This window comes from Strix uralensis, chromosome 7 (genome assembly GCF_047716275.1).
Source record: "Strix uralensis isolate ZFMK-TIS-50842 chromosome 7, bStrUra1, whole genome shotgun sequence".
NCBI lineage: Eukaryota > Metazoa > Chordata > Aves > Strigiformes > Strigidae > Strix > Strix uralensis.
The window spans coordinates 36410875-36425620 of NC_133978.1; positions in this window are offsets into that span (position 1 = coordinate 36410875).

Consider the following 14746-nt stretch of genomic DNA (forward strand, 5'->3'; position numbering starts at 1 on the left):
CTAGCGCTTGTTCTTGGGGGAACTTCAACTTACCAGATGTCTGCTGGAAATACCATACAGCAGAGAGAAAACAGTCCAGGAGGTTCCTGGAGTACGTGGAAGAGACCTTCCTGACACGGCTGGTGGGGGAGCCAACTAGGGAAGGTGACCTGCTGGATCTGTTGTTTGTGAACAGAGAAGGGCTTGTGGGTGATAGGATGGTTGGAGGCTGTCTTGGGCATAGTGACCATGAAATGATAGAGTTTTTGATTCTCAGAGAAGTAAGGAGGGGGGTCAGCAGAACTGCCACCTTGGACTTCTGAGGGCAGACTTTGGCCTGTTTAGGGGCCTGGTTGACAGAGTCCCTTGAGAGGCAGTCCTGAAAGGGAAAGGACTCCAGGAAGGCTTCATGAAGGAAATATTAAAGGCGCAGGAGCAGGCCGTCCCCATGTGCCAGAAGATGAGCCAGCAGGGAATAAGACCAGCCTGGCTGACCAGAGAGCTTTGGCTGGAACTCAGGGAAAAAATGAGAGTTTATGACCTTTGGAAAAAGGGGTAGGCAACTCAGGAGGACTGTAAGCATGTTGTGAGGTTATGCAGGGAGAAAATTAGAAGGGCCAAAGCCCAGCTAGAACTTAATATCGCTATTGCTATAAAAGACAATAAAAAATGTTTCTATAAATACAGTAGCAACAAAAGGAGGGCTAAGGAGAATTTCCATCCTTCATTGGATGTGGGGTGAAACATAGTGACAAAGGATGAGGAAAAGACTGAGGTACTTAATGTCTTCTTTGCCTCAGCCTTTAATAGTAAGACCAGTTGTTCTTGGGGTACCCAGCCCCCTGAGCTGTAAGACAGTGATAGGGAAATGGTTAGTGACCTGCTACACCACTTAGACACACACAAGTCCATGAGGCTGGATGAGATCCACCCAAGTGTACTGAGGGAGCTGGCAGAAGTGCTCACCAAGCCACTTCCAATCATCTATCAGCAATCCTGGCTAACCGGGGACATCCCAGTTGGCAGGCAGTTAACCAATGTGATGCCTGTCTACAAAAAGGGTCAGTAGGAGGATCTGGCCTGTCAGCCTGACCTTGGTGCCAGGGAAGCTTATGGAGCAGATCATCCTGAGTGCCATCAAGTAGCAAGTACAGGACAACCAGGTGATCAGGCCCAGTCAACATAGGTTTATGAAAGACAGGTCCTGCCTGACTAACCTGATCTCCTTCTATGACAAGGTGACCTGCTTAGTGGATGAGGGAAAGGCTGTGGATGATGTTTACCTGGACTTTAGTAAAGTCTTTTACACCATTTCTCACAGCATTTGCCTGGAGAAACTGACTGCTCCTGGCTTGGACAGATCTACTCTTCGCTGAGTAAAAAACTGTCTGGATGGCCAAGTCCAAAGAGTTGTGGTGAATGGAGTGAAATCCAGTTGGCACTGGTCACGAGTGGTGTTCCCCAGGGCTCAGTATTTGGGTCAGTTCTGTTCAATATCTTTATCAGTGATCTGGACGAGGGGATCGAGGGCACCCTCAGTAAGTTTGTAGGTGACATCAAGTTTGGCAGGAGTGTTGATCTGCTTGAGGGTAGGAAGGCTCTACAGAGGGATCTGGACAGGCTGGAGTGATGGGCCGAGGCCAACTGTATGAGATTCCACAAGGCTGAGTGCCGGGTGCTGCACTTGAGGCACAACAACCCCACGGAACACTGCAGGCTTGGGGAAGAGTGGCTGGAAAGCTGCCCAGTGGAAAAGGACCTGGAGGTGTTGGTTGACAGCCGTCTGAGTATGATCCAGCAGTGTGCCCAGGTGGCCAAGAAGGCCAATGGCATCCTGGCTTGTATCAGCAATAGTGTGGCCAGCAGGACTAGGGAAGTGATTGTCCCCCTGTACTCAGCATGGGTGAGGCCGCACCTCGAATACTGGGTTCAGTTTTGGGCCCCTCACTGCAAGAAAGACATTGAGGTGCTGGAGTGTGTCCAGAGAAGGACAATGAAGCTGATGAAGGGTCTAGAGCACAGGTCTGATGGGGAGCAGCTGAGGGAACTGGGGGTGTTTAGCCTGGAGAAAAGGAGGCTCAGGGGAGACCTTATTGCTCTCTACAACTACCCGAAAGGAGGTTGTGGAGAGGTGGGTGTTGGTCTCTTCTCCCAAGTAACAAGCAATAGGACAAGAGGTAATGGCCTCAAGTTGTGCCAGGGAAGGTTTAGACTAGATATTAGGAAGCATTTCTTTCCAGAAGGGGTTGTTGAGCGTTGGAATGGGCTGCCCAGGGAGGTGGTGGAGTCCCCATCCCTGGAGGTGTTTAAGAGTAGGGTCGACATAGCGCTTAGGGATATGGTGTAGTTGGGAACTGTTAAAGTTGGGTTGATGGTTGGACTGGATGATCTTTAAGGTCTTTTCCAACCTAGACGATTCTGTGATTCTGTGATAATATTTGTGTTTAATCCATTCTCTAGAATTTCCCTACTATTCCAGAATTTATTGTGAGTATTAGCAGGATGAGAAACTTCAGCCCATTCCTTAAAGACCCTTGTGTAAAAACTGTTCAGGCTGACTGATTTTAAAATGTTTCTTTCTAATCAACACCCTACTTGTCCAAAAGATTGCAAATAAATTTATCAGTTGTTTATAACCAGAGGTCCCCATTGAGTGAAACATATTGTTCTACTTAAAAATCAGTATCAGAGTATTGACCGCAGGTGCTAGATCCCACCTGTCAGAGTGAAATGATTATTTTTGCTTAAGTGAGAAGTTTTGACAGTCCATCTGGACGGAGTGTAATGCGAGCTAAATGATACCTCATAGCTGCTTTATTGCCTGAGAATAAAGTCAAAATAAGCGGATCTGATTTTCAGACAAACACAATCAAGACAGTTGACCTTGTGCTATAGGGAAAGGATCAGCTTTTCAGCTCTACTGGGTCGGTTTTCTCTACTGATATAGAGAGGCTCGCGGACACTTCTTGATGGTGCAAAAGGCTTTTTCAAACAGCTACATGTACCATTTAACAAGAGCTAACACTTAACATTTATGTGGTGTTTTGCCTCTCTAAAGTGCTGCTTTACTGTTTTTTTTATGACGCATTCCTTAATAACAAGAACCTTAAGCAAATTTGTATTTCATTAAATTTGTGTTATAAATGGAAAACAGAAACTTAAGTCTATAGAAAAATTTAATGTGTCCCATCTCCTGACAAACCACTGATATTTTCAAGTAAGATACAGCAATTCTCATCTGAAACTTTTGGCAAACAAATTCTCTTGGATGCTCCAAGTCAGCAGCACTCTGTTTCAACACACCGACAACTGACAAAGAAGGCAGGAAGCATTAGGAATGAAATGAAGAAGTTATCAAATGATAAAGGAGTTAAATGAGAAATTAAGACATTTATAATCTCTGGTCACCCAGTTATCTCTGTTTTCCAGCACCACTCTACTTACTCCAGTGGGCAGCAGATGGTACAACAACATTCCCTGCAAACAGTTTTCGCTAATTATAGACTCCAGCAAAGGAATTGTTTTGGACTAGCCTCTTCATTTATCTCTTTGTCAGGCAGCTTATCTACTAGAACTTGTTAGCTTGCATACTTTATTCTTAATTACATACAGCAAGTCTGGAAGCTGTACTGTGGCAGTGAAATTTTACAGAGATGGTTTGCTAGCTTGTCTTCACCTCAGCTCTAAAATCAAAACACTTTTTTTTTTTTTTTTATTCTACAGAACCTGCATTTTACAGATTTATGGAGGAAATGAAAACACAACAAAGGTTTGAGTTCCTAATCACTACCTTAGACCACTGGAGGCCTACCTGGAAGGTAGCACAAGCTGCCCTAGGAGGGTAATGTGGAATTACAAATAGGGACACCCTGGGAGGCAGAAGCCAGCAGAGTCTCTGGCACCGCTGCTTTCCCAGAAGCGAGAAGGAAGCTACAGGGCAGGGGGGCAGAAATTTGGTGCACAGCACACTGCTGTGAGTTCAGTTCATGAGAGCGTCTTTGAGGCTCATCCAGCACAAGGCAGAGCAGCAGTGACGCTGTAAGATGCAGGACAGCCAGGTCAGAGCCCTGCTGAGAAGCAGGGGGAAGGAAACAAGACTTAAGTACAATCTTTTCTTGCTCTCTGTCATCCTCACTTCAACAGCAAGAGGGTTAGTCTTGATATCCAGCCTCTCTTAAATCTAATTACTTTAATTTGTCTTCCTTTATGGATCAAATTATCCTTCCAAAGAACAGCAGATACAGTGAAACTTAAAATAACTCTTCAGATATGGAAGCTCTCAGATGTGTAATAGAAACACCTGGGGCAAACTTTGGAGGTCTCCTCAGGACTGTTATCTAGCCCTTGGTCACAGCGGTCAGATCCCTGTGAGCTAACTGGGATTTAGCACAGAATTATGGAGTACAACCAGGAAAGGAACCTGAACTTAAATCATGTCCTGAGAACATGCTTTTCCCTCCTGACCTTGGTTTTTTGCTTTTTTTTTTTTTTTTTTTTAATTTCTCTGCCAGAAATCTAACGTTTCATCTATAAAATGTTTTTATGCTTTATCTGACTTAGGTGAAAGGTTGACATTTACAAGGAGACAGAGCTAATAGTCTGAGCTATTTGAATTTTGCAACTGCTAAGCACACACATACAGACATACCCAAGCCTCTTTCCTCACAGCAGACAGGTAGGAGATCAGAGCTAGGCCAGGATGGGAGCTGAGCAATGTAAACTAATGAACAGTAATGTGTAAGTAAATGAAAAAGGAGTAGTCAAATTATTCAAAATTTTAAAAATGAGAACACACAAAGAAGGCTCAGTTTGCTGAACTGAAATGCTCTTTTATTTTAGCTGCAGTGAAAAGTTCTTTTATTTTAGCATCAATTACCTTTTCCTAAGAGGAAGAAACCTTACCTATAGGTCAAAACCAGAAGAGTCAGTTCTGTATTTTCACGTAGCTCATCAACCCCATCAACTTTTCTAAACCATCTGGTTGTAATGACAGACAGCACTAGGAACTGAAACTAAGAAAAAGAAAATTACATTTCAGCTTTACATTTCAGGTAAACATGTGCCCCCCATTTATCTACTTTTTGAGCAGGAGGTTGTGAGAAAGCAGAAGATATCTTCATCAATTGTTCCCACAGAACTCCTCTGAGCTGAAAGTGTTTCTCACGTGGAAGTATAACTTAATCAGGAAGCATCTAGGGCCTTTACACATTGAAAGGTCATTCCACCAAAAATAAACATAAAGACGCTGCCAGCTTAATGAAAGTTTACTTCAAATGCCATGCAGAATTTGTCATCTATTTGTCAACTCTTAGTTTGCAACAAGAAAACACACATGTATCCTAAAATAAAATAAAACCTGCTGTTATGTCACACTGTTCCTATTTGTTCATGGTCTAAACTCTGAAAAAACATTGGATGTGATCCCACAGGACTAACAGGAGCAAAATGTGATCTGACAAAATCAGTGAGCTAAATACACAAATAGACTGATGCAGTTTTGCTTTTCTGAAGCTAACAAAAAGAAACTTTGAAGACCGTATGTGTCTTAACTGGAGCTGATTTCAAAAGCTAGGGTGTTCACAGTGTCTTCATTTCTGTCGTTAAACTGAGCAAAAATAATCTGAGAGAATATGATTCCTTGGACATCTTAACAGAAGACATCTGCTCGATGAGCAGTGAATGCAAGATGGACCAGGTCCCAGTGTCCCTTTTGTTCATCTGCAGCTCTGGTAGTCTTAACCAGAGGAGCCAATTCTGATAGTCTTTTTCAGTCAGGACTTCACTGGACATGAAGTTACAGGACTTAAGTTTTAAATTCTTGCCAGATGTACCGACAACTGTTATATTATTTTCCCAAACCAAACTATAATACACATAGTTGCTGTAACTTCAATCTGTTGAAAATTTCCCACCACCTGGATTTTCTTAAATCTGCTTATCACAATTACCCCAAGCTTCAATTCTTGCAGTTCAAGAGTTTATTGTACCAAAACCATGATGCAGAACTGTGTAAGATGTGCCTTTATTTGCCTGTTCAGAACCAAAAAGTATTATTCCAAACTACTGACGTGAGACTTAATTTTTTAAAAAAGTATTTGTCCATTATGTGTATTTCATAATCACTCAACATTTTTGTTTAATTATCATAAATGATTATGAACAAGAATACTATGCTAGGTTCCTGTGTCTTCTTTACAGGCTCACTGATTATGCAGTTAAAACATAATTTCCTGTCACATGAATACACTGTGCTACGAATGTACAACCTTGCATCAGAAATTCTTACAAAGATTTTGTTTCTAAGACTTTAGCCCTAGAACAGGCAAAAAGAGAAACCATGTGCACAGACAACTGTGTATTATAAAAACAGGATAGGGATTCTGTGCAAAATTCACCCGGATATTCTTTGACTAGTGAGTGTGTAAACTGCAACCTGATATTCTCTTAATGTATTTTCTTTGGGAAAATCTTCTAACTGCATTCATGTTAGAGAAGAAAGATGACATATTTGTCTAGACACTGCTAGATTACAGTACCTCACCCTGCGTGTGTATTCAGTACAAGGGCTCATTCATGCAAGAGTCTATCTTTCAAACTGAGTTTTTTTAAAACTTATTTTACCGAGTCTTGCTGCCTGCTTGATATTACTGCAAACTTTCTGTGCTCAGTTCCCTCGCCTGCAAGTTCCTCCTGGATGTTCAGACTTGGCATTGCTCCCAGTGAAGATGTGGAGCTAAAAAGCATGGTGAAACACGTAGAACTTCAGTCTCAGAGCTTGGTTCTGCTCCAGCTGATTAAAGCAGTGGAGGATAAAGACTTAATACATAATTTTCAAAGCAAAAATTTGTACCTAGTTCAGGATGGACTTCAGCAAACACAGATACGGAGCTAGCTTTTTGCATATATTTCCATGTTTTGATGTCTTGAAGAGAAACTCATCAAACATACACATGGAGCACACTCACCTTCTTACAGGAGATAACCTTCACCAACACCATTAACATTAAAAATATGGCTGTACTTGAATTTATCATAAGAAGGATTATTTGGTCATTTCTAGTCTGCTTCTCCCAAGCTCTTAACGTCTCCACTGAGCAAAAATACCATATTGCGTGGTAGGGCTATGGCTGTGCTGATTAGCCAGCGACCAGCTGTTGATCAGCGGGCTTCTACTCATCTTGCCTTTGCAAGAGATGTTCGTATGGGTTTCTCTCCTCTGCCCAGCTGTTGATTTCCATGGAGTGTATTAGGATGCAATTGCTTTTGAAACATTCTTCCTGCTCAAATGTATGTGAAAGGGGCCATGGATTCAAAGGAGTGACTGACAGACAGGCATCAGGATTGCATAAACAGCTTTTTGTTGGGACCAGGCTAAAAAAGGAAAAAGAAGGTATTCAAAAGGGTCCAAGGAATTTTAAAAATACTTCAATTTTCTCATCAGAACCTGCTGACTCCTTGAAACTAAACTTTTCTCAGGACTATGAGCTTTGATAGTAAAATTTTCAGACAAGAAAAAAGACAAGAAAAAGCACATGCGATGATCTTGTGGTATAGAGCTCAACTGGGCTGTAAGAAATAAAGGTTAAACTCTCTGATTTGGGTAAGAGCCAAGAGACTTGAACCCACAATTCAGTGACTGCCCCAAGCATGGGATTATTCTGGTATGATATTCTAATTTTTATACATGAAGACAAAAAAAGTAAAGATTTCCTTCTCAATGAAGGTCACCAACAATTAAGACATCTCAAAAGGTTTTGTGGGATGGAAGGAGAGACCAGGGCAGCAGACTTGTTCCCTGTCTCACTCACCTTGCCAAGGCAGACTATTTTGGCAGCTCAGGGTTTGCTGAAGGCTGGAAGTGATCTACTCCAGCTAAGTGTCAGGCCACATTCCCAGCCCCAGGGAACAAAAGGAGGGCTGTGCTGTCCTAAAGCTTAGCAAGGATCTTTCCATGCCAGCATAACTCTCTGGAAATCAGATCCACTGGTTTTGTGTTTTGCACTGTCTGTAATTTTTTTTAATAGAGGTGATATTTAAACCACAGAAGAATACAGAATAGATGATGTTCAGCCAAAAATAAAATAAAATAAAATATGAGAACATAGAGATGAGAAAATTTGCAATATGCACTTAGAAACAAAAATCTAGTTTTCCAGTGCCCTGGACTATTTAGAAATATAAACACTGGGAAAGGAAAACAGCCTTGTTCTGGTTTAAAATGAGCTAAAGATTGGAAACAATCTTTTTAGCTACCACAGACCAGAATTTAGGGGGGGAAAAGATTGTTATCACCATTTATTGTAACAGCAGTTCTCCAAAAAAATCCAAAGATAAGCATCATCTAATCTTCTGTTTCAGAAAATGGGTTAAGTTTGGAAAGTATTCCCCTACTGCTGCAATGAACTACAGGTTTTATCCATTATCCAGGTTTCAGTCTTCCTCTGAAACTCTGGAGATGCGGTTCTGACTCAGCTGAGCAGAAGCAGAGCCGTAGGTTTCCTACCTCTCTGCCCTATCAGGCATTACGGACCTGCAGGGATGGCAGAAGAAGATAATATGTGATCAAGAGCTACAGATGACAGTCCTCTGTTCTAATTTAAGAAGGAAATTAGCGACAGTTCAGATTAATCTGCAGGCTGCGGACTGTAGTGTAGCAGAGCTGTTTCATTCTGTGTCCCTCTTGCGGGGTAGGATGCTGCAGGAGGCAGAGCTGATGGGTATAAGCAGCAATCACTGAGCCATCCTATCCAAATCCACATATGAACATATGTCGGAGCCACTGCTAGAGATGGGATGTTTACCCAACTCCATTAGCAACGAAATTAGAGGAAAATTATTATAATGAGTAGGATTCACTCCTCTGATCAGGAAAGTTTTATAAATGCCTCCTCTGAATGTTGTTTTGCTTTTTTCAGACTAAGATATTCTGCTCGGAATTCCTTACTGCCAAAGACTGTATTAAAATTCACCATGGCAAAACTCACTTTTTCATGATTATACCTGTAATCATGGTTTTGTATGTAATTTCATCTTCTGAAGGTTATTGTGCAAGTGAAGATTTGTCCTGACTTTTTGGCTAGTTCAAAGCTCAGCACAGACAAGGTAATGCTCTCCATTAAAATAACATGCACATTCTGTGCCACCCAGGACTTACAGTTTTACCTGCTCACTGGTTTGCAGCACTGAGTAGATGTGTAAATGTCTACATTGATCAGATAGCTGATGCAACGGGTAACACTGTCCAGAAACTTTCCACCTCACATCTGCCCATCCTGTCGAAACAACTGTCAAACGAACGATAGATTTCCTACATAGATAAATAGCAATAATGGCAGTGCAGCCATAGTGTAGCTTTGGTGGGGGTCTGGAGCGAGAGCTCTGCTGGAAGCAGCTCCCAGGAGAAAGGGAGGGAGGCACTAATGCTTCTTCCAGCTCTTCTCAGCTGCTCTTATCAGTGAGACAGCCTTGAGCAGCCAACTACACTCCTAGAAGTGGAGGGGTTGCATTCTTGGAATGGACCCAAAGAGCTCTTTGTACAGCTAGGAAATGCTAGCACTTCCAACGCCGAATTCCCAGGCAGACACTGCTCCAAGAAGCAGAGCCAGAAGGAGCAGAGACTAAAGGACGTGCATTTGTTACTCTTTCCCTCTCAGTCTGCTGCCTCCTTTGAGACTCTAGTGTGCCAGGGAGAGAGACAGAGATGCTATCAGCTGTGCATCTGCTTCTTCAATTCAAAGGAAGAAAAATATTTTGAAGGCATGATTAGGGACAGAGCACCAATACCATTAAATCAGTTGCAGTACCCACAGAAACTGGAGAAATACTTCTGCCCCCACATGTGCCATATTCTGCTACTGCTTATAAAAGGATCAATTTACTGATGAAAGAGGATTTTCAAGTTCCCCTTTCAGTTGATCTTCCCAGCCTCTGTACTGTGCCTGCTATTGGGCACATTCAGCTCTGGAAACGGTTCTTTTTTGGACCGAGATTTACTAGTAAACCTTGAAAAAGTAACCCAGATGTCCCAAAGCACATTTGGGTCCTTGCAGCCTTGAGTACAGAAGAGCAGTTTATCCACTAGGTGGAGGTCTGGAAATACTAATGGCTTGACCTCAGCACCAGTTAAAAAAGTCGGATGAGGTTGTCTCTAATTCATTGTCCTGATTTCTAACGAAGTAAGGCAAGGTTATCCCGCTCCCTGGGTAGACCCAGACACCTCTTCCACCGAAGTGCTGTCTCCTTAGGCTTCTGTCTGACTGACTCAGGAAAAACAGGGAATGGTCAACCAACAATGCCTATTCTGTAAAGATTAATTTAGCTTACACGTGCCATTCATAACATATTAGGAAAATGAGGAGCTCTAAAAATCCAATTTGTCGTCTGCTGTCTATGTTTTGGATTGAATTTTTCTTTCTCTGCATACAGAATTTAAAACTGTTTTTGCTGTGTTCACAGCCAGGTTCGCTCCCTGATTTAAGGCAGGTTGCATTCCTGGTGGAAATAAAAAGGCAAAAGAAGGAAAAAAAAACTGTACTGGAATTAGCTTCTGGAATCTTTTTCAGGTTGAAAAAATCTGAAATTTTGAAATCTGAGTATGTGCTTTGTGAATTTAGTGTAGTTGCATTGTGATTGCAACAGGTATGTTTTAAAAGCTTGTCTCCATTTAGACAGTACCCTTAGCACTCTATCTTCTTATTAATGATTTGCATTTTCTATTAATAATATCTATCAAATAATTTGCATATTATTACTGTAACTCCAATAAGCAGATGACATGATCAAGCTACATGAACCATACAATGTCTGCACCAGCACAGCCGTCAGTGTGAGATCAGACCATTTGTGGATGGCTGTCTACTTCATCAGCAGCTACACTAAATTATGTACCAAACATTGAAAATCAAGTCAAAAGTTGTCTGTGGTATAAGTGGCAGATTTGTACAAGACTACCAATTACTTTGCATCTTTAATTTTCTGAAATATGGGGCCCAACTGTATCAGTGGCTCTTTTTTTTTTGTACTGTTGATACAAACAAGTCCACAATTCTGAACAAATCATGAAGCCAAACATTGCCACTTCTCTGGTTGTAGTTAGCAGAGAATCCGTAGTTGAGACCTTTTGCTTTTAGTTGAAATGGTTTGTACACCTGGAACAGGATATTCAAAATGCAACCAGTGAAGTTCTGGGCTATTCAGTATCAATACTCTGGATTTGAATGAAACATCAGGCGATGGAAATCACACTGGTCAAATTCATCACGTCTCTTGAATCTGAAGAGTGAGAAACTCTGTGTGCTTGCTGCATTTATTAACAGACCTTTCATATGACTCAATCTTAAATGCATCCAGCAGAGAACTTGGACTGACGCCTGCTTAGAAACACAGCACTAGATACATGCCATAGGCATCACTTACCCACTTCATCAATAACAGCTTTCTACAATTCCTGATCCAGAACAAACATTTTAACTCACAGGCCTGATTAACAGTGCCTTTTCTGTTCAGGTGATCTGCTAAATTGCCACGAGTACTCAGGAGGTAGAAAGCCAATTCAGAGTTTACCACAAGACATGTTGTTTCCTGACACACCAGAGATATTTACTTGTTTATACAAAAAATAACTATTATATTACAATGGTGCTACTTCTTACAACCTGAGCTAGAGCTGGAGTGCATCTAGGAGGGAGCTCCCTGCAGCAGGACAGTCCACACAAACCCTCCCGACCACCTTGGACAGATCTGTAACCAGAGACCTCATGTGAACCGCAGATGAAGCAGATCACCTCTGCAGACATTTACTGATTCATCCACCAAGGGAGATGTGGCAGCACGCAGTGACTCCCCAGGGTGGTCCGTACTCTCTCTAGCTAATACGCTGTCCTGAGGTTTCTGGAAAGTAGCTTTACCTACAGACTCCAGTAACCACAGGCCACCGTATGACTCAGAAGCTGAGGCCAATTCTCTCCGCAGTTCTAAGGCCAAAATTGAGAAATGATGCAGTTGATGGCTTGAGGAAGAAATGGCTTTGCTTTGCTTTGCTCTGGGGTCCTGGGTTGTCCATACAAGCCTAATAATTTTCTAGATGGTTTATCTAGAATCAGCCCATTTTCAAGACAAAGAAACACATGAAGACGCTGTAGAGTTTACTAACTCTGTGTAACTACAATTAATTACACAGTTTCTAGTTGTATTGGAACACCCTGGAGCAAATGCTTAGACCAGTACTCCTGGGTGTGCGAAGCACTGCACAGATAGACACCTGGAGAAGTCAGGAGTGCTGTGTTTGCCCGTGTATGAAGATGACAAAAAGTAGCAAATGCTTCTTGATTGTTTTACCTTTTGAAATGGAATGTATAGACCCTCAGCCTGGAATCGCATCTGATATTAGCCAGACACTACAGAGACTTACTTATCTTAATAACCAATTTTCCCAAGATTTTTGCTTGGCAGTACTCCTCACGTGAACATCTCCATAAACCATTCAGATCATCATAATGACAATATAAACCAGAAACCATGTTGCCTCAGGGTTACAGTTATGGCCCAGTGACAGCACAGTACAAGAGGACAAAAAGCAAATCCCTGTACTGCTATCCCATATAACCTACTAGCTGGGAGTCCTTTCACCTTCCCAAGAAACCAGGCTAAAACCTACCTGTCAAGGAAGACAATTTAATCAACAATAAAAGCACGAGGTCTAGCCAACTAAATTCAATCACTAAAATGCTTTTCCTTCTCAGCCCAGACTGCTCTCTCTCCAGCTGGATGCTTGTCCACCCATGGGTTTCTTTCCTGCAGCAGCTCAAGTGAATCCTGAACCACTAGCCCATGCTAATTTCTGTGAAATATAATCCCTTCCGTTTCTTAGCAGGGCGTGCCCTTGCAAAAATATCTAATTTAAGCCTGTTAGACACCCCTTTGAATTTTCCTTTTATTATTTTTTCACCTACTTGCTGACCTTACTCATTACCTCTGCTGAGCATACAGTTAGCTGTCAGCTGCAACAAAACAAAGAAACCCCATTCTTCATGTCTCTGTTTACACTCTACAGACCCCATCTGTATCATTTCCTCAACTTACATGAGTAATTTTCCTGCAAGACCTTTTAACATCTGTGTCCCCTGTGTCTGAATCAGCTGCTTTTGTTGATTTGGCAAAGACTCTGGCATATGCTACAGAGAACATATGGTCTAAGCATGCCTTTCTGTTACAAGACAAGAGAGTGAAATTCCTCTGAAGATCTCTACAGATTAGAAGCAGAATAAACCTCTGATGTTACATCTTTTGAGGCAACTGCTGACAGTGAGGCTGAGCAGAGGTGTTCTATCACTGAGAGAGCATGAGGGGTAGCAGAGGTGGGAGATATGGCCAGAGATAGGCACCACAGGTCACTACTGACTCTGAGATGCACAAGGTATGTGACTTGTTGCTGTAGGAAATAGGCAAGTCAGGAATGGTGATGGTAATACAGACATCTGAAAGTAAATGCTCTTGGAAAAACGGATCCATTTACAGTACTTATGAGTCAAAGGCACATCACAACAAGGCCAGAAAACCAGGTCTGTGATGGACCACAGTGTGATTCTGGAGGTGAGGGACGTGCAGGGTGGAAGAGCTGCAGGAATGAAGAGGCAAGTTCAAGCAATTATTAGGATTGTCAGCGTGATAAACAAAACCCACTCTGTCAAAAGATAAATGACTATCGGTGCCAAGAAGTATTGAGAGATCTTTGATCCTGCCCTGAGCAGGGGGAGATCCTCACTGTCCCCAGGGGGGTGAACAGGCAGGTTTTTCTGAAGAGATACATCGGTAACGAGGATCTGTCTCTGAGGAATGCATACCCTGAGCTCCTTGAAGCAAATAGTTTTGCAGCAGGTAACGTCCAAATTTGAGGGCCACTGTGCATTCAGTCTTCTACTTAAAGTAACCATCAACAGGCATCTGTGGCTGTTTGTGTGACTGTCAGATGACTACAAGTGGTGTAATTGTGAAGTACAGTTACCTCAAACTAAACATGCTGAGTGCATGACACGCTGATACAGCACCCATGGAGAAAGAGATGATTTTAAAGCTCACAGACACATAATTTGCCTTCAGGTGTATTTCTAAGTGAAACCGAGGACTGACACACAGAGGTGAGAAAGTTCAAACCAGTTGAACCTGAAGAACAACACCTGCCCACAGCCTTATTTGGGAAGAAACATTATGTTATTTGTCCATTATAACCTCGAATTATCAGTCGCGGGGCAAAGAGCTTTTGGGAGGCGCTCCGGGCTTTTGCTCACTACTCGGGGCAGTGGGAGATTGTTAAGGGGTGATCGTGCCCCCGCCAAAGCAGGAGGGCTGTGGATTCCCCAAGACGGTTTGGGCAGCTGCCTGCCCAACGCGCAGGCGGTGGGGTACCGCACTCGGGGCTGCAGCAGACACCGGCCAGAGCAGTACAGCAGCTCCGGGCTGGCAATTGACCTCCCTCCGCCTGCACCCAGCCCTGCCCGGGTGAGCGGCCCGCGGGGCTGGGGCTGGGCTGCAGCTCTCGGGGCGCTACGACCCGACCTCCCGAAGAGCCGCGTCCGGTAACCCGCGGGTCAGCCGAGCCGTGCTGGAGACAACCAGAAGTTTCCAGCTGGCCAGCTCCTCCGTGTCCCTCCTCCGCGTCCCTCCCCCCGTCCCTCGTCCCTCCTCCGCCGCTTCCAGACACTTCCAGCCCCGCGCCTCCTCCTCCCCCCCCTCCCCTCCCCAGCCCCGCGGCGGATAAAGCCGCCGGTCC